The sequence below is a fragment of the Hypanus sabinus genome, chromosome 1, assembly GCF_030144855.1.
Source record: "Hypanus sabinus isolate sHypSab1 chromosome 1, sHypSab1.hap1, whole genome shotgun sequence".
NCBI classification, from domain to species: domain Eukaryota; kingdom Metazoa; phylum Chordata; class Chondrichthyes; order Myliobatiformes; family Dasyatidae; genus Hypanus; species Hypanus sabinus.
Genome location: NC_082706.1, coordinates 150,317,444 through 150,336,655, shown reverse-complemented (window position 1 = coordinate 150,336,655; position 19,212 = coordinate 150,317,444).

The following is a 19,212-nucleotide window of genomic DNA, read 5'->3' as shown; positions in this document are numbered from 1 at the left end:
TCCTACTCTATCACACCTGAAGCAACTAAATCCAGGAACATTTAGTTGCCAATCACACCCTTCCTGCAACCATGTTTCACTAATAGCTACAACATCATAATTCCAGGTATCAATCCACGCTTTAAGCTCATCCACCTTTCTTACAATGCTCCTAGCATTAAAATAGATACATTTAAGATACTCTCCACCTCCTCCTCTCTTTTCATCCCTAACAATGCATTCAAATTTATTATCCTTTTCTTTCTTCTCCCCTACATCTTCAGGCTGAGTGCATCCCTTCTCCATCACCTGCCTTTCCTCCCTCACACACTGTCTATTTACTTGCTCTACTGGTGAACTAACCTCCCCTCCCATAGTTTCCTCAAATTGATTCCCGCCCCCCCATCTTACTAGTTTAAAGTCTGCCCTGTAGCCCTAGCAAACCTCCCCGCTAGGATATTGGTCACCCCAGGATTCAAGTGTAACCCGTTCTTCTTGAACAGGTCACGCCTGCCCCAGAAGAGGTCCCAATGATCCAGAAACTTGAATCCCTGCCCCCTGCTCCAATCCCACAGCCACGCATTCATCCTCCACCTAATTCTATTCCTACTCTCACTGTCGCGTGGCACAGGCAGTAATCCCGAGATTACTACCTTTGCGGTCCTTCTTCTTAACTGCCTTCCTAACTCCCTATACTCTCATTTCAGGACATCTTCCCCTTTCCTACCTATGTCATTGGTACCTACATGTACCACGACCTCTGGCTCCTCACCCTCCCACTTCAGGATATCTTGGACGCGATCAGAAACATCCCAAACCCTGGCACCAGGGAGGCAAATTACCATCCGGGACTCCCGATCACCTCCACAGAACCGCCTGTCTGAACCCCTGACTATCGAGTCCCCTATTACTATGGTCCTCTTTCTTCTATCCCTACCCTTCTGAGCTACAGGGCCGTCCTCTGTGCCGGAGGCCCGGCCACTGTCACTTCCACCAGGTAGGCTGTCCCCCCCAACAGTACTCAAACCTGAGTACTTATTGTCAAGGGGTACAGCCGCTGGGGTACTCTCTAGTACCTGCCTCTTCCCCTTCCTGACTGTGACCCACCTATCTGCCTCCCGTGGCCCCGGAGTGACCACCTGCCTGTAACTCCTCTCAATCACCTCCTCACTCTCCCTGACCTGGCGAAGGTCATTGAGCTGCAGCTCCAGTTCCCTAACTCGGTCCCTCAGGAGCTGCAGTTCGGCGCACCTGGCGCAGATGTGGACGTCCGGGAGGCTCGGAGACTCCAGGACCTCCCACATCCGACACCGAGAACAACAAGCTGCCCTCACACTCATACTTCCCAAATAACTGAAAATAACAAGAACTAAAAGATAAGCCTACTGTGCCCTCTTCCGCCTAAGCCCCCTGAGCCCAAGCCCCACACTCTGCACCCGGCTCACTCTGCTGCCTGCAAACGAAGCTGCCCGCTTCTTAAGGCTGCGTTCTTTTTATATCTTCCCGTCTTCCCAGGCCTCCTTCACGTGCCTGCGCAGTCCCGCCTCTCAGAACTCCGATCTGAGACGCAATTGGACAATTTGAAAATGGCCGCCGCCGCACTTCCTCTCAAAGCCTCGCTGTCCTCTTCCAAAAGAGCCAGCTTCAGAGTTTCAGTTAACTGATGCAGACCAGACAAAACATGAAAATAACAATGAAACATAAGAAATGTGTGATCCACTTAGAAGGTCTACTTGTGTTCGTAAACCCCCAGAGACACTGTTAGAGACATGTTAAATTATCCATTTGCTATGTCAATATTGCTAATTGTTTTTCTTTTTAAGGAAAGGAAGATGTGGTGATACGACGTGTAAGAACGTGATTAGAGAGAGTTCTGAGGATGCTCTAAAATGATAGAAAGATCTGGAAGCATGGCGCTGTAAGACACATGTGGTTGTTGCTGTTAAATAAAATATTCTTCCAGAATATGGTTCCTTAATAGAAACCCACGGTATGTATTAATATAAAGAACACAACACAAACTAAGAAAGACTTCCCAAAATAGTTCAATGCTACATCCTGCATCATTATCCTACAAGGTCACTAGACTGGCTGGATAATGGCTATCTTCCAGATTTCCAGTTTGTAGGATAGCCGATTGGTATCATGTCTCCTTATCTATTTCTCTGGCAACTTCATCCCATTTTATATACACTATTATCATATGGTAAATATACACTCAATCATCACTGTATTAGGTACACCTATACAACTGCTTGTGAAAGCAGATATCTAATCAACCAACTATGTGGCAGTGGTTGGTTGTCCATTGAATCCAACAATGACAGGAGACCTATGTGGGGGAGTTCTTAAAGTGGAAAAGCCATTGCACTGGGTCTGCTCCACTCTCTCAGCCTCGGAAATCTGGGTCCAGCAGTACAATTGGACATCAGAGGCTGGGGTCCTTGGTTGCAGTGGATGGCCATGACTACATCTATGCCTTTTCCTGTTCTTCACTCTCCATAAAGTGTTGCATTTTCAGATCTTACTGTTGATCTCATCTGCCCAGTCTGTCAGACCTGACTTCACATGCGAGGGCAGGCATTGTCCCTATTTTACTGGGGTATGAGGCCTGCCAGCAACTATCACTTGGTTTAGCTGGCCTGTTGAAACAGTGTACCAGGGTGTAGCCACTGTCACATGTAAACAGCTCCTTCAAAGCTCAAAGTAAATTAATAATCAAAATACATGTATGTCACCATATACAACCCTGAGACTTATTTTCTTGCAGGCATACATAATAAATCAAACAACCGTAATGGAATTATTGAAAGATTGCAGCATCAGGGCAGACAACTAGTGTGCAAAATATATCAAACTGCAAATACAAAATAGAAAATGAATAATAATAAATAACTAAGCAATAAATATCGTGAACATGAGATGAAAAGTCCTTGAAAGTGAATACATAGGTTGTGGGAACAGTTCAGTGATGGGGCAAGTGAAGTTGAGTGAAGTTATGCCCTCTGATTCGAAAGCCTGTTGTTCCTGAACCCGGTGGTGTGGGTTCTGAGGTTCCTGTACCTTCGTCCAGGTGGCAGCAGCGAGAAGAGAACGTAATCTGGGTGATGGATATTCCTGACGATGGATGTGGCTTTCCTGCTACACTAGATTTTGTTGTGACTTAATGGTGGGGAGGGTCTTACCCATGACAGACTGAGCCATATCTACTACTTTTGTAGGGTTGTCCATTCAAGGACATTGGTGTTTCCATACCTGGCTGTGATGTTCCCTTTCAATATACTCTCCACTACAAATCTATAGAAGGTAGTAGAAGTTTTAGATGTATTGCTGGATCTTCGCCAACTTTTAAAGAAGCAGATGCACTGCTATTCTCTCTTTGTAATTGTACTTACATGTGGGGCCCAGAACAGGTACTCTGAAATTTTGAACACATTTTGTACTGGATTGTTTAAGTTTTGTGAATTTCTTGCCAAAGAAGCCTTTTCAATTGAACCAACTCACTTGTTTACTTTAATGATTTCCTGCCTCTTGTGTGTTCAGGGCTATCAAACTTTTTTTAAAAAGATAGAATCCAATTGCTCTGTTGTGTGCTTTTCATTTGTCCCTTATAGACCGTGACTGGTTATAACTCATCATTAGCCTTTTGTTGCTTATTGTATATTCTTGATTTCAAATCCTTCCTGATCTCACTATTTCAATATCCATCTCCAGTAAATATTTATGAGGTATATCAATCAAAACAAGCCTTGCATTTCTTCCGTCAGAAACCATTTCAACTTGCTTCAGTCTGGCTTAAAATCTTTGGTAGTCTGGCCTTTCTTTTTGTATTTTCTTGTGGGCATTTACAGTAAATACAAAGAAACACAATAGAATCAATGAAAATCTACACACAAACAAACAAAGACAACCAGTGCGCATAATGGAACTAACAGTGCAATTACAAATACACAAGTAAAAATAATTAATATTACATATAAATAATATTGAGCATGAGTTGTGGAGTCCCTGAAACTGAGTCCATAGGCTGTGGAATAGTTCAATGCTAAGGTGACTGAAGTTATCCGCTCTGGTTCAGGAGCCTAATGTTACAAGACCATAAGATATAGGAGCATAATTAGGCCATTTGGCCCATCGAGACTGCTCCGCCATTTCATCATGGCTGATGTAATTTTTCTTCACATCCCCAGTCCTGTGACTTCGTCCAGGAATCCCATTATGCCCTGACCAATCACAAATCTATCAGCATCTGCCTTAACTATACATAAACACTTGGTCTCCACAGCTACCTGTGGCCAAGAATTCCACAGATTCACCACTCACTGGGTAAAGAAATTCCTCCTCATCTTTGTTCTAAAAGGACACCCCTCTATTCTCAGCTGTGTCCTCTGGTCTTAGACACTAGCACCATGAAACATCCTTTCCACATCCACTCTATCAAGGCCATTTTAAAGATTTCAATGAGGTTACACCTCATTCTTCTGAATTCTAGTGAATAGAGGCCCAGAACCATCAAATGCTCTTCATATGACAAGCCATTCAATCCTGGAATCATTTTTGTGAACCTCCTGTGAACCGTCTCCAGTTTCTTCACACCCTTCCTAAAATAAAGGGCTCAAACCTACTCACAATACTCCATCTGAGGCCTCACCAGTGCTTTATTAAGTCTCAACATTACATCCTTATTTTTATATTCTATTGCGCTTGAAACAAATGCTAACATTGTATTTGCCATCCTCACCACAGAACCAACTTGCAAGTTAACCTTTAGGTAGTCTTGCACAAAGACTTCCAAGTTCCTTTGCACCACAGTCTTTTATATTTTCTCTCAATTTAGAAAATAGTCAACCCTTTTATTTCTTCTACCAAAGTGCATAACCATGCACTTCCTGGAACTATATTCCATCAGCCATTACCTTGCCCATTCTCCTAATCTCTCCAAGTCCTTCCTCTTTACTTCCTAAAAACTACTTGCCCACCACCTATCTTCATATCACCTGCAAACTTTGCAACAAAGCCATCAATTCCAACATCCAAATCATTGGCATGTATCGTAAGAATAATCGGTCCCAACACATACCCCCGTGGAACACCACTAGTCATTGGCAGCCAAACAGAAAAGAATCCCTTTATTCCTACTCTTTGCTTCCTGCCAATCAGACTGTACTTTATCCATGCTAGAATCTTCCCTGTAATGCCATGGGCTCATAGCTTGTTAAGCAGCCTTATGTGTGGCACCTTGTCAAAGGCCTTCTGAAAATCCAAGTACACAATATCAACTGATTCTCCTTTGTCTATCCTGTTTGTTTTTTCTTCAAAGAATTCCAACAGATTTTCCAGTAAAGATTTTCCCAGAGGAAACAATGCTGTTAACAGCTTATTTTATAGAAACATAGAAACGTAGAAAACATACAGCATAATACAGGCCCTTTGGCTCGGAAAGCTGTGCTGAACATATCCCTACCTTAGAACTACCTAGGCTTTCCCCGTAGCCCTCTATTTTTCTAAGCTCCATGTAGCCATCCAGGAGTCTCTTAAAAGACACGATCATTTCCGCCTCCACCACCGCCACTGGTAGCCTGAGACCTCATCCTTGCTGATTGGCTCCAATGTCTTTCCAACCACTGAGATCAGCCTAACTGGCTTATTATTTCCTTCCTTCTGCCTCTCTCCCTTCTTAAAGAGTGGAGCAACATTTGTAATTTTTGTCTTCTGGAAGCATTCTAGTATCTAGTGATTCCTGAAAGATCTTACTAATGCCTCCACAATCTATTCAGTCACCTCTTTCAGAGCTCTGCAGTGTACACCATCTGGTTTGGGTGACTTATCTATCTTCAGACCTTTCAGTTTCCCAAGAACCTTCTGTCTAGTTAAGGTAACTTCACCTACTTTATGCTCTCTGACACCTGGATCTTTTACCATACTTCTAGTTTCTTCTACAGTGAAGCCTGTTGCAAAGTACTTCTTCGGTTCATCCGCCATTTTGTTGTCCCCTGTTAGTACCTCTCCAGCATCATTTTCCAATGGTCCGATATATACTCTCACCTCTGTTTTACACTTTAAGTATCGGAAGAAACTTTTGGTATCCTCTTTAAGATTATTGGTTAGCTTACTTTTTCATTCCACTTTACCTTCTTAATGCCCTTTTTAGTTGCCTTCTGTTGTTTTTTTTAAAAGAGCCCACTCTTCTAACTTCCCACCAATTTTTGCTTTATTATATTTTCTCTCTTTGGCTTTTATGTTGGCTTTGACTTTTCTTGTTAGCCACAGTGTGTCATCTTTCCTTTAGAATATATCATCCTCTTTGAGATGTATATATCCTGTGCCTTTTGAATTGCTTCCAGAAATTCCAGCCATTGCTGCTCTGCCATCATCCCTGCCGGTGTTCTTTTCCAATCACTTTAAGCCAACTCCTCTCTCATGCCTCTATAATTCCATTCACCCCACTGGAATAGTGATAGATCTGACTTTACCTTCTCCTTCTCAAGTTTCAGCATGAAGTCAATTATATCATGATCAATTTCTCCTAAGGGTTCTATTACCTTAAGCTCCCTAATCAATTATGCTTCATTGCACAACTCCCAATCCAGAACAGCTGATCCTCTAATGTACTCAACTATGAGTTGCTCTATAAAGCCATCTCATAGGCATTCTAGAAAATTCCTCCTACTGGAATCCAGCATCAAGCTGATTTCCCCAATCTACCTGCATATTGGAAGTTCCCCAAAACTATTATAACATTACCCTTTTGGCATACCTTTTCTCTCTCCCCTTGTAATTTCTAGGCCATATGCTTACTACTGTTTGGGGTCTGTATGAAAGTCCCATCAGTGTCTTTTCACCCTTGCAGTTCCTTAGCTCTATCCACATTGGTTCAACATCTTCTGATCCTATGTTACCTCTTTCTAATGATTTGATTTCATTTTTTAATCAATGAAGCAACACCACCTCTTGTGCCTTCCTGCCTATACTTTTGATACAATGCTATATCTTTGGATGTTAAGCTCCCAGGTATAATCTTTCAGCCACGGTTCAGTGATGCCTACAACATCATAACCCTTTGGTCCTGTAGTAACCCTTTTCAATTTTGTTGCACCATGTAGTAACCTTTTGATTCCTAACTTTGTCTGACATTTTACCAACATCTGCTTCCACAACCCCTCCACTAACTGTTCTTGTGTTGTGGTTCCCATGCCCCAGCAACTCTAGCTTCAACTCCTCCATGTAGCAATAAAAAACATTCCCACTATGATATTAGTCACTCTCCAATTCTTCCCTTCTATACAGATGCCCCCAGTTAACTGCTCTTGAGCCTGGTGGTACAGACCTAAGGCTCCTGTACCTCCTTCCCAATGGCAGCAGTGAGAAGAGAGAATGGTGTGCACTGGTGGGAATCCTCGATAATGGATGCTGTTTCCTGTTTTCATGTTGTATCTCTGCAAACTTCTATCAAAGTACAGGTGCTGCCACATCTCCTTTGTAATGGTACTTTCTGTGCTGGTCTGAGGGTAGCTCCTCTGAAATGGTAATTCCAAAGTACTTCCAAATAACTAGTCTGATGAATAGATTTGCATTAACAAATCATAAAATTATGAAGAGTTTGAGGTAAGTGAAGAAAGAAACCATTCAGGTCACTCTGCATGTGCCAGCTATTTGATAAAACTATGGAATTAGTTCTACTCCCTTCTTCTTTCACCACAATCCTATAATTAGCTTCTTGTCATGAAGTGAATTATTTTGTGAGAGCTGCTATTGAATTTGCTCTTACGGGTTGCAAATTCTAGAGTACTACAACTTACTGTGAAAGAACATACTGATCACTTTGCCTGGCTCCTTGAGCATGTGACCCCCTTGTTACCAACGCTTCTGTCAGTAGAAACATTTTATTTTATTTACCCTTTCAAAACCCTTCATGATTTTGAACAGTTCTGTTAAATCTCTTGCCAATATAATCTGCTAATAGAACAATTTTGCTTCTTATATCTTTTAATATCAAGGAGGTTCATTTAGTAACATTCCAAGATACTCCTTCAACATGCTCTCTGAAAATATGACAGTCTAGAAATTCCTTGTTGACTGAAAAACAGTAGCTGCTGCCATTCTGTTCTTGTCTCACCTTGCATTGGACTAAACTTGACCTTACTTCAGATTCTTTTCGTACCTCTCTTGTAGTCCCTAAACTCAGTTTTCTCCAATATGCCTTCTGTATCACTCCCTTGACCCTATTCATATTAGACCATGACCGTTCATCCAGGGGCATATCTATGGAAAATAGCGCCTATGGCAAGCACTGAAATTGTGCCCCTGTCCAAATATCTGACACCCATCATTTAGATAACTTTACCATAATATCAGCTCAAAAATACAAGTCAAGCTCATTAATCTTTTAATTAACAAATTATGGCACTACATGTAAATTATAACTGCTCCTTCCTTGCTTTCACTGATGCGAACTGGTCTATGATGTGAGTTTTTTTCAGTTTCTTCTCTTTCTACACTCAGCAGAGCAAGATCACAGAGTCTGCCTTGACCCATGGAGGCTCTCAAATACAAAAGTATTAGTTTTAACTTGCTGAATGATCTCTCACAGCTGGTGATGGAAACTGTGATGGTTAGCATTATCTGAAGAGCAATGTGAAGATTGGGGAAGACGCTCTCATCTCCATACTGAACAATAAATTCAAGAAGCGCTTCAGGTCTTGATATTTTCATGTTGACCCACCTTGATAGCAACATTCTGCAATCCAAAATTTCTTCATATAGCTGTTGTCCATCAACATCAGAGCTGTACAATTTGCTTAAATTTTTGCACTTCTTCTTTAGGTCATTACTGTCGGCGCCATAACACAATCTCTCGACATTGAGAAGGAACCCAAACTTGGCATCAGTGTCGTGCAAATGAGTGAACCTTTAATCCATTTCTTTGTGAAGTTGGTTGAGTGTTCCCTTCATGACTTTTTCCATCTCCTCCTTAGCTGTTAACCCAGCGTCTCTCGCGTCCTCATCAGCCATTTGTTTCTTTCGTCTCTGACGTCTTTCAACTTCAATATTCTATTCTTGACTGAGACCGACTCCTTCTTCAAGTGACTCACTGACCAATACTTCTCTTTCATCATAAAAATGATCCTAGAGGGCTTTCAAATCCAGGACAGCATTGTGGAAGTTCATGCTAGGATCCTGCAGCCTCTTTTGAATACGATCAATGCAAATGAGTACTTTGTTCCAAACTCCTAGCAAAATCAGAAAATTGTAACTCAACATGCAGTTGCACAGCTGCCTTGTGTCACATCTTGTTTCACTGGTCTCGTTTTCATTGTCTATCATGTCCTGGAGAACTTGAAGTATCTCCTCAAGTTATTGTTGACAGGCTTCACTGCTTCTGTCCTCGCATTTCACCTGGTTTCCGACTCCGACTTAACAACCACAGGCACGGCGTTTTTGAGTTTTTCCCAGCACTGTGCTGAATGAGAGAAAAACATGTAGAGAGCTTCGCTGGTTCCAAAAAAACATGACCATCACTGTATCCTGCTTGGCTGCATGTACACCCACCAAGTTGAGTGAGTGATTGTCGCAATTTACAAACACTGCCAGGTTGTTTTTCTCACTTATTCTTTGATGAACACCACTTCTGTGTCCAGCCATCACAGCAGTGTTGTCATAGCACAGTGACTGACAATCTTGTAGCTCCATTTCATCCTTTTCTAGCTGTTTCAAGATGTCTTCATCCAAGCTCTCAGCATCCTTCTGCCTTGTCTAGATAAAACCAAGGAAGGACTTTTTAATACAGACTGTTTTCCTCTCAACATTAACTTCCACATACCTCACTATTTCTGACATGCTCACGGTGTGCCTGATCAGGAGTCAAGTCGAACATGAGCCCATAGTACTTGGCTTTACGAATGCTTCTCAGTAAACTCTAGTGAACAGTGGATGCCATCATGTGGATGACTTTGTTCTGGACACCTGGTGAAAGACGTGGATCCAGGATGTCTTTCCAAATGACTGAGGTGTTCTTTTATCACAGGGTCAAAGATGGCCAGTAGTTTCAGTAAGCCAAGGAAAGTTCCCACATTGGAGTCATCATCTAGCTGAAGTGACACTGTGTCCTTGCAAAGACAGGTTCTGAGTTGCAAGGAATTTTATGCAGTGAAAGATTCTCGTCAAGATATCACGCCACTTCTACTTTTCCTTCTCAATCTGTGTCTGAAATACCGTGTCAATAATTCCTCTGTTTCCAGCTAAATTTCTTTCCATTTCTTTCCACTGTGTGAAGCGTTCCTGATGATTCTTGGCTTTTTCATGAACACTAATCCTTTCAGGTGCTTTCCACAGGTTGAATCCACTTTCCTGCTCCAATAAAGATTGATTATCTGACCAAGAATAGAGAAGACAACAGATACTAAATGAAAACTCTTTAGAAGGAAAATAGACCAGCCATGAGCGAGTCCCTTCCTTATCACGACCATTTCCCAATTTCCTCTTGAACCAAGTTTTGTTCATTGAGCGGTTATTTTTAGTAGGAAAGGACCCTCACTGTTCTGGAAATACTTCGAATCCAGCTATATTATTTCTGTTCTCAACGCGTCAGGCAGAATTGTTTTTCCAGTATTCTTGTTGAACTTGTCGAAAAAAAGAGATGGCTGTTGACTTCAGGAGGACACGGAGCGACGACTCTCCGCTTAATGTCGACGGCTCCTCAGTAGAGATAGAAAAGAGCACCAAATTTCTTGGTGTTCACCTGGTTGAGAATCTCCTGGTCCCTCAACACCAGCTCCATAGCATAAAAACCCAGCAGCATCTCGACTTTCTGCGAAGGCAGAGGAAAGTCCATCTCCCACCCCCCACTCTCATCACATTCTACAGGGGTTGTATTGAGAGCATCCTGAGGATCACTGCCTGGTTCAGAAATTGTACCATCTCGGATCGCAAGACCCTGCAGCGGATAGTGAGGTCAGCTGAGAAGATCATCAGGGTCTCTCTTCCTGCCATCATGGACATTTACACTACACACTGCATCTGCAAAGGAAACAGCATTATGAAGGACCCCACACACCCCTCATACAAACTCTTCTCCCTCCTGCCATCTGGAAAAGGTACCGAAGCATTTGGGCTCTCACAACCACACTATGTAACAGTTTCTTCTCCCAAGCCATCAGACTCTTCAATACCCGGAGTCTGGACTGACACCAACTTACTGCCCTCTACTGTGCCTATTGTCTTGCTTATTATTTATTGTAATGCCTGCACTGTTTTGTGCATTTTGTGCAGTCCTGGGTAGGTCTGTAGTCTAGTGTAGTTTTTTGTGTTGTTTTACTTAGTTCAGTGTAGTTTTTGTATTGTTTCATGTAGCACCAATGTCCTGAAAAACATTGTCTCATTTTTACTGTGTACTGTATCAGCAGTTATGGTTGAAATGACAATAAAAAGTGATTTGACTTGACTTGAAGTCCAATGTCATGCTGTTGAATCATTTCTGGTATGACCATTTGAGGCTCTTTGACACCATCCAGTTCACTAGGTTCAGTGTCATCAGGTTCAATCTCGTCAATAAACTCAACATCACCACCACCACCATCGTCTTTCCCTCCTGTCATGTCCACGTTCTCTGTGGCAGCCTCACTCTTAATCTCATCATACTCGGATTTAACTGACTTGACTTCCTCCTTGACTTGTTTACTTTGCATTTTTACTTGATCCACCTTCGGATTCTAACAAACTTGTAGCTGGTGCAGGCGGCTCCATGGAATGTGTCGAACTACTTGTTCCGGGCTTTTCAAAGATGGGCATGAAGAACTTACTCGACCTCTTGGCTTCCTCCACCTAAAACTTCCATCTCTTCTGTCCTTCAGCTCCACTTTCCTCCTTCTTCATGAAGAAACGTTTCACGGTCTTTTTACACAATGTTCTGAAATAAGGCCATCCTAGTGCATCTCACCAATGATAATCAAAGACAGATTATACAGCTGAAGAAAATTATTTTTTCACTATCTGAGGATGGCTTGTCTGACTTTAATAGAAAGTGCTCAGTGGCACCCAGGGTACCTGCCATACCTGCCATACCTTAGATATGCCACTGTGTCTATCTTTCCTTCCTAGTGCCCTCTTTAGCAGATATTTTAATGATTCCTTCCCTTGAGTAATTTTTATGTCTTTTTCCATTCTGCAATCTCACCTCTGTCTTAACGAAAGCAATCTTTCAATTATTCACCTTTCCAAACTACCTTTCTTGTCTTTGATCCTTTCTTTACCATGTTTTGAAAAGTGCTATATTCTTCTAAACTTGAGCATGTTTCTTGGCACGATGTTAAGATCTTTCCAAAGAGATTTTCACATCTGGCACAATACCAAATTGTTCCTATCAGTTACAAATTATACTCTGTGTGAATGTTGGAAAGATGAATAAGCTGTCTCATCATTCTCAGTTTTTCAGAATGAGAATGAGATCCTGATTTATTATCTCTGACATATGACCTGAAACTTGTTGTTTTGCAGCAGCAGTATGGTGCAAAGACATACTAATATATAAACTACAAAAATAACTAAATGGTGCAAACTAGAAAGGAATATTGAGTTAGTGTTTATGGACTCATAGATCATTCAGAAATCTGATAGTGGAGGGGAAGAAGCTGGTCCTGAATTGTTGTCTGTAGCTCATCAGGCTCCTGTACTTCTTTCCTGACAGTAATATTGAGAAGAAGCATGTTCTAAATTAATAATGGATGCTTAATTCCCGAGGCACCAGCTTTTCAAGATGTCTTCGATAGTGGGGAGGTTTGTGCCCATGATGGAGCTGACAGAATCTATAACTCCCTATAGCCTCTTGCAATCCCATGCCTTAGAGTCTCCATGCCAGGCGGTAATGCTACAAGTCAGAATACTTCCCACTGCACTTCCACTGAAAGTTTTAAGAGACCTTGGTGACATACCTGATCTTCTCAAACTCCTAACAAAGTAGAACCGCTGGTGTGCCTTCATCATAATTGCATCGATGCATCAGGCCAGGATAGATCCCTTGAGATGATGACACCCAGGAACTTCAAGGTGCTCACTCTTTCAACAGCTGATCTGTCAGTAAGGACTGGGGTATGTTCCCCCCATCTACCTTTTCTGAAGTCCACAATTGCTTTCTCGGTCTTGCTAATGATGGGAGCGAAGTTGTTGTGACACCACTCAATCAACTCAACCACTCACTTATCTCACTCCTATATGCTTCCTCAACACTGTTTAAGATTCTAACAACAATGGTGTAATTGGCCAATACTCCAGTCTTTTATATAGTTGACCAGTTCATTCTCATTTAAAGACTTTTTACAGCTGTCCTACTGGAAAGCAATAATGAATCTTATTGTCCAACTGGCCATTGCCAGAGATTCACCAGTGATTTGTTAGTTTGCCAGCCTTTGCATTTATGCATCTAAGAGTCCTTAGCTTCATTCTGATTTCACGTCTACACAACATCAGTTAACAATATCCTCAAAAAACACAGCCACAGATTTCATTTGCAGACACAAGAGTCTGCAGGTGCTGGAAACTGGAACGACAAATAATCTGCTGGAGGAACCTAATGGGTCAAGCAGCATCTATGGAGAGAGAGGAACTGTTGATGTTTTGAGTTAAAACCCTGCCTCCAGACAAAGAATTGAGAGACGATATTCACAGTATAAAGAAGAGAAATGAGAGAGGGGCTAGAGGAGACTGGTAGACTAATGAAAGATAAAGAATGCTGGGCAGATTGAGTAAGGTGGTGGGAGGGGGGGCAATGCTCAGTGGTGGAATTGAAACAAGGAGGTAAGTAGATTATTAATGGAGGCAGATAAGAAAACAGGCAGATGGAGCTGGCTGGGGAGAGGGGGAGGTAATAGGAGAGTTTGAAGATATCTGCTGGAGGATGATCAGCAAGAACACAAAGACTACCAGTGCTGGAATCTGATAAGAAAGGAAGGTGGCAATGGAAGCCATTAGGGGAGAGGTGAAGGACAGATTAAACTAAAATCAGTTGGGGGAAAGGGTGGTGGGTAAAATATCTGGGTGGTAGACAATGAGATCTAGGAGGTGTAAAGGGATGAAATAGGTGATGGGGAATTGGAGGTGGTTATGAAAAGGGGGAAAGATGGGAGGATGAGCAGGCTATCAAGGGGGGGGGAAGAGGGGGAAGAGGAGAGGAGAGGAGAGGAGAGGAGAGGAGAGGAGAGGAGAGGAGAGGAGAGGAGAGGAGAGGAGAGGAGAGGAGAGGAGAGGAGAGGAGAGGAGAGGAGAGGAGAGGAGAGGAGAGGAGAGGAGAGGAGAGGAGAGGAGAGGAGAGGGAGAAGAAAAAATACCAGAGGTGAGGATTCCCTGAAATTGGAAAATTTGATGTTCATACCATAGGTTGATGAAACCCTCTCCTGCACTTCTTTTGTTCTTGGACTTCTGCTTTCATATCTAGAGACAGAATTTCCTCTAGTCCTCACCTTTCATTCTACTAGTTCCTCCATCAAGCATCACTTTTGTCGTTTCTCCCCAGTAGTTGGACTGTAGGTGTTTCGATGCACCACTGGCCACCTCTCCAACTCGTTTTGCCATGATTGCACACTGTAACACAGATTTTGGAGATAGGTCTCCAGTCAGATATTGTTGGATACCTTGTGGATTCGTCACTGATCCTTGAGGCCTGGTCATCCCAGCCACTTGGACTGTCTGACCAGAAGGACTACAGTGTAGCAGCCTTCTGAATAATTGTTTCAATGGTGATGCTGGAGGGAAAGGTAGATACAGGAGTAGCAGGTAGCAGGTAGGATTAACTGCCATACAGTTTATTGAATACCCAGTTTATCCTTACAATAAACTAGGACCCTTTTATTATCCCAACATCAGGTATCAGATACCTACAGCTCTGTAATATTATTTACCATGGTATGTGTATTATGCTTTATCAGATGGTTTCCCCTTCTTTCTGTAGAGCCTGTTTATCCTCATAAGCAACTTACTGTCATCATGGTTAAACCATCTCCACCTTATTACCTAATCTTACCTCAAGGATATTAGCCACAGCCTCATGAGATACAATAGAGCATTTCTGTTGAAAAATGAGTCACAATTCTCTCATCATTTACCAGTAATATGAAATCCCCATACTTACATCATTTCTCCAGCCATGTGTTGAGCTTATCCTATGATATATTATTGACTACTGTGTTGCACTAGGAGTAATCTAAACTTCAGGATATTAGTCTTACTTTCATCACAGACCCCTACTTATCACCTGCCCCTCACATTCTTATTTTCTGCCCCTTTCCTTTCTCAGCCTGGAACATCAACTGTTTTTCGCTCTGTAGATGCTGCCTGACTTTCTGATTTCATCCAGCATGTTGCTCAAGATATCCAGCATCTGCAGAATTTCTGTGTCACACACAATTGAATATGTATTCACGTTTGCAGAAACAATTGTCATTTACTGCAGCGGGGTTATTAGCTCAAATGTGTCACACTCCACTGCTTATGTTGATAGGACTGAAATAAGGAGAAATATCTTCATACTAAGTGAAGAACTTTAGAAATTCTCCACCTCAGATGACTGCGGACGCTCAGTTTTCATTCAGAAAAACAGACTGATCTATTACTGGGCATTAACTGAATGAAAGAAACGTGGGAAACATGCTGGAAAATGTTGCTTTTGTAAAATATCAGCCATCATCTTACTGAAAGAGGGAGTAGGCCAAAGGATGAGGACAGCCCTTATTCCTGCTCCTATGCCCATCTCCTTCTGATGCTGCAAGTGTCACTGCTTTAATTGAACTTTGGCTTTCCTAGACCTGGCTCCTCCTGAAGAAATTCAAAGCAGCTAAAGCTTGTTCACAAGTCAGAAAAACAGATGTGAAGTGATAGGAGGAGAGAAGGTGGCTGGAACAACAATTTTATTTGGCCTTTTTCTTTCTGATGTTGGTAGATGTATTGCATGAAATTACAGCATAAGAGCTTACTGTTCAGCTCAACTTGACAATTACTGTAATTATCCTCATACAGTCTTCTTTATTCATGTGACTTTATCAACATAGCCTTCTGTTACTGTTTTCTTTCATATACTTTTCCAGAATCTCCAGAAATAAAATCAGTGCTTGTCTCAGCTGGTCCTTGTACTAATTAGTTCCAGATCCTAGACACTATATATAGCTATGCCAATTGTCTGGTTCCAGCAATAAAAATACAAAACTCCTTTAGAAGTTAGGATAATATTTCCAATAATGGCACCTCACCAAGTGATTGACTTCACTTTAATTTTAATGATTTCTTAAAATATGTGTTTATACAGTAGCCATTCAGATCACTTCCAGAATGCTCCAAAGTTTTTTAAAGACCATCAAAACATACTATAGTTACTGTTATAAGACGAACCGTGAAAATTCCTGCCAAGTAATATCCCACTAACATCCATATCCAAATAAATGTACTGCCACATTTCAATGTCTGACTGACGCACAGCGGGTACTATGAGCAAATGTTTGGGATACCAGTGGGACTGACTTGCTGTCTGCAGCAGAGCAACTGGCATCTTTTGTCATGTGAGAACTCGGTTCATGGTATTATTGTTGTATCTTACAGGGAAATCTCAATGAGTTAAACATCTTGTTTTAATTACAACTTACCATTGGTTAGTCAATGTTGTTCTTTAAGTATATTGTAGAACAACTACTTTTCTGACTTATAAACCTTCTGGCTTTCAAACAGTTCTCAGGAACTGAACTTTTGTTTGAATAGCACCTCATATTCTGTCAACTAGGTTGCATAAACATTGAATTCTCCAACTACTGGAACTGCTCCCTTTTCTCTCTTCACTTGATCTATCTCATCCCTATCGTGATGTCTCTTTCCCCTTCTTCATTCTCTCTACCCGCTCATCACCCACATGTTCCTCCCATTGTCTCTACTCCCTCCTGCCTTACCCAGCTCCCTCCTTTTACTATCATCAGACTACATCATCTTCGGCCCCTTGTCACTTCCACCTATTAACTCCCAACCTCTGGCACCATTCCCGATTTCTCCTTCTCCAATCTCTTATCAACCACTCCACCCCCTCCTAATGTGGATCTATCTATCACCTGGTAGATATTTCTACAATCATTCCCTTCACCTCCCCTCTATCCTTTTGTCCAGATGAATGATCTTGACCTGAATAGTCAACTGTCAATTTCTCTCCACATATGCTGCTAAATCCACTGAGTTACACCAGTATTTAGTATTTTGGAACACAATCATAACCTGGAGAGGACTTGTAATCTGTTTTAGAAATATTAGTCAGGACACCAGGGCTAGTCCCTGCTATTCATTCAAATGGTAGCTCTGATTTCCACGGTATTACAGTGCGGAATGTCAGTCTTGAGTTCTCTGATGTACGAGTTGAAATAAAGCGTAATAGAAGTAACACTCCCTAAATGACACCACAATGAGCTGATGATTTTTTTTCTGAAGCAGTACCATTGATTATGAGTTAAAATATCCTTGTACAATAAGCATTGAATTAAACGCACTTCACCGAATATTAAATATTACTGCAATTAAGGACCATAGAAAACCTCATATATTATTCATCATTTGAACACTTTTCCTGCTTTCATATGATTGGTCAGGTCTTTTCATTAAAGATATTTCAGCCTTTCTATGTTTGGTTTAGATTTGGATAGGGAACCAGCTGTTGAATTTAATATTACGTCTATCAAACCTTTAAGACGTAGAACACAGAGCAATACAACAAGGGAACAGGCCCTTTGTCCCCAGTATTGTGCTAATCTAATTAAACTAATAACTTATTCCTTAATTAAACTGATCCATCTGCCTACACAATGTCCATATCACTCAGTTCTCTACACATCCATGTGCCCATCCAAAAGGTTTTTAAATGCCTTTGTTGTACTTGCCTCAGTTGCAACCCCTGGCCACACATTCCAGGCAGCCATCACTCTTTGTGTAACAAAAACTTTTCCTGCACATCTTTGTTGAACATATCCCTTCTTACCTTAAATGCATTGTTCTCTAGTATTATAGTGTATTAAAATATATAAGCTTATCTAGAGATCAAAATCACATGATTCAATCCTAATGTATTGGAGAAATTGCTGCCAGATTAATTTTTGTCTGCTGCAATTGCAGCCATAACAGGGAAACACTCCAATTATACCATAAAAAGAAATCTTCGTGTAAAGCAAAAGAGAAGCCTCACTCACTAACATGAAAGACTCTGACATTTCTGCAAAGTTTCAACGTGTACTTCAGAACATTTCTGAAAACAATCAACCTGATTCAGGTTGTTCTGACACCACATGAGAACATTTCAAGAACATGACTCTTGCTACTGCCAAAGACGTTTGCAGATCAGCAAACTAAACAACCTAACTGGTTTGCAGTGACAGAGTATCTGCTACTCGTTCTCAATCTGAGCAACCATTTAACTATAGAATTCTCAGGTTCAAGACATTAAAATTCCAGGCATCAATGGTTCCAAAGACATTTGATAGACATAGTCATAGATGTTGTGGGAAAATATTCAAATTTGTTTTGAGAGAGAGGGACCTGGTGGAAGCTATGATGGAATTAACTTGTTTAACTTGCCAAAGGACTGCACACATGATAACACCTTCCTAACTGAAATGATGTGGCAACCATTGACAAGAATTCAACAGATTGCCAAGATCTTGTCTGCCCCTATGACACAGAAGATGACTCAAACACCAGCTCTTGAAAATGTAGGAAAAGGGATTACATCTGGGAAGCAGAAGGCAGACAGCTGGGGCTCCTAAAGACAATTGGGAAAATTTTTCTCAGTGACACCCATGATATCTTAGTTTTCCAAAATCAGAAAGCTGCAGACACTGGAAACCCTTAGCCTTAAATTACTTGGCATTATCATTTCAGATGATCAGTCCTGGGATCAGCATGTAAGTGCCTTTACAAAGAAGGCACTTCAGCACTTTTACTTTCTTAGAAGTTTACACTTATTTGCAATGTCATACTTCTATAGATGCACAGAGGAGAGTATCCAGTCTGGTTGTATCATGGCCTGGTATAAAACATCAATGCCCACGGATAGAAAAGCCTACGAAAAATAGTGGATATAGCCCAGTACCTCACAGGAAATCCATCCCCACCATTGAGCACATCTACAAACAGCCATGCTACTGCATCCATCATCACGGACCCCACCATCCAAGCCATGTTCTTTTCCCGTTGCTGCCATCAGGCAGAAGGTATAGAAGTTTTAGG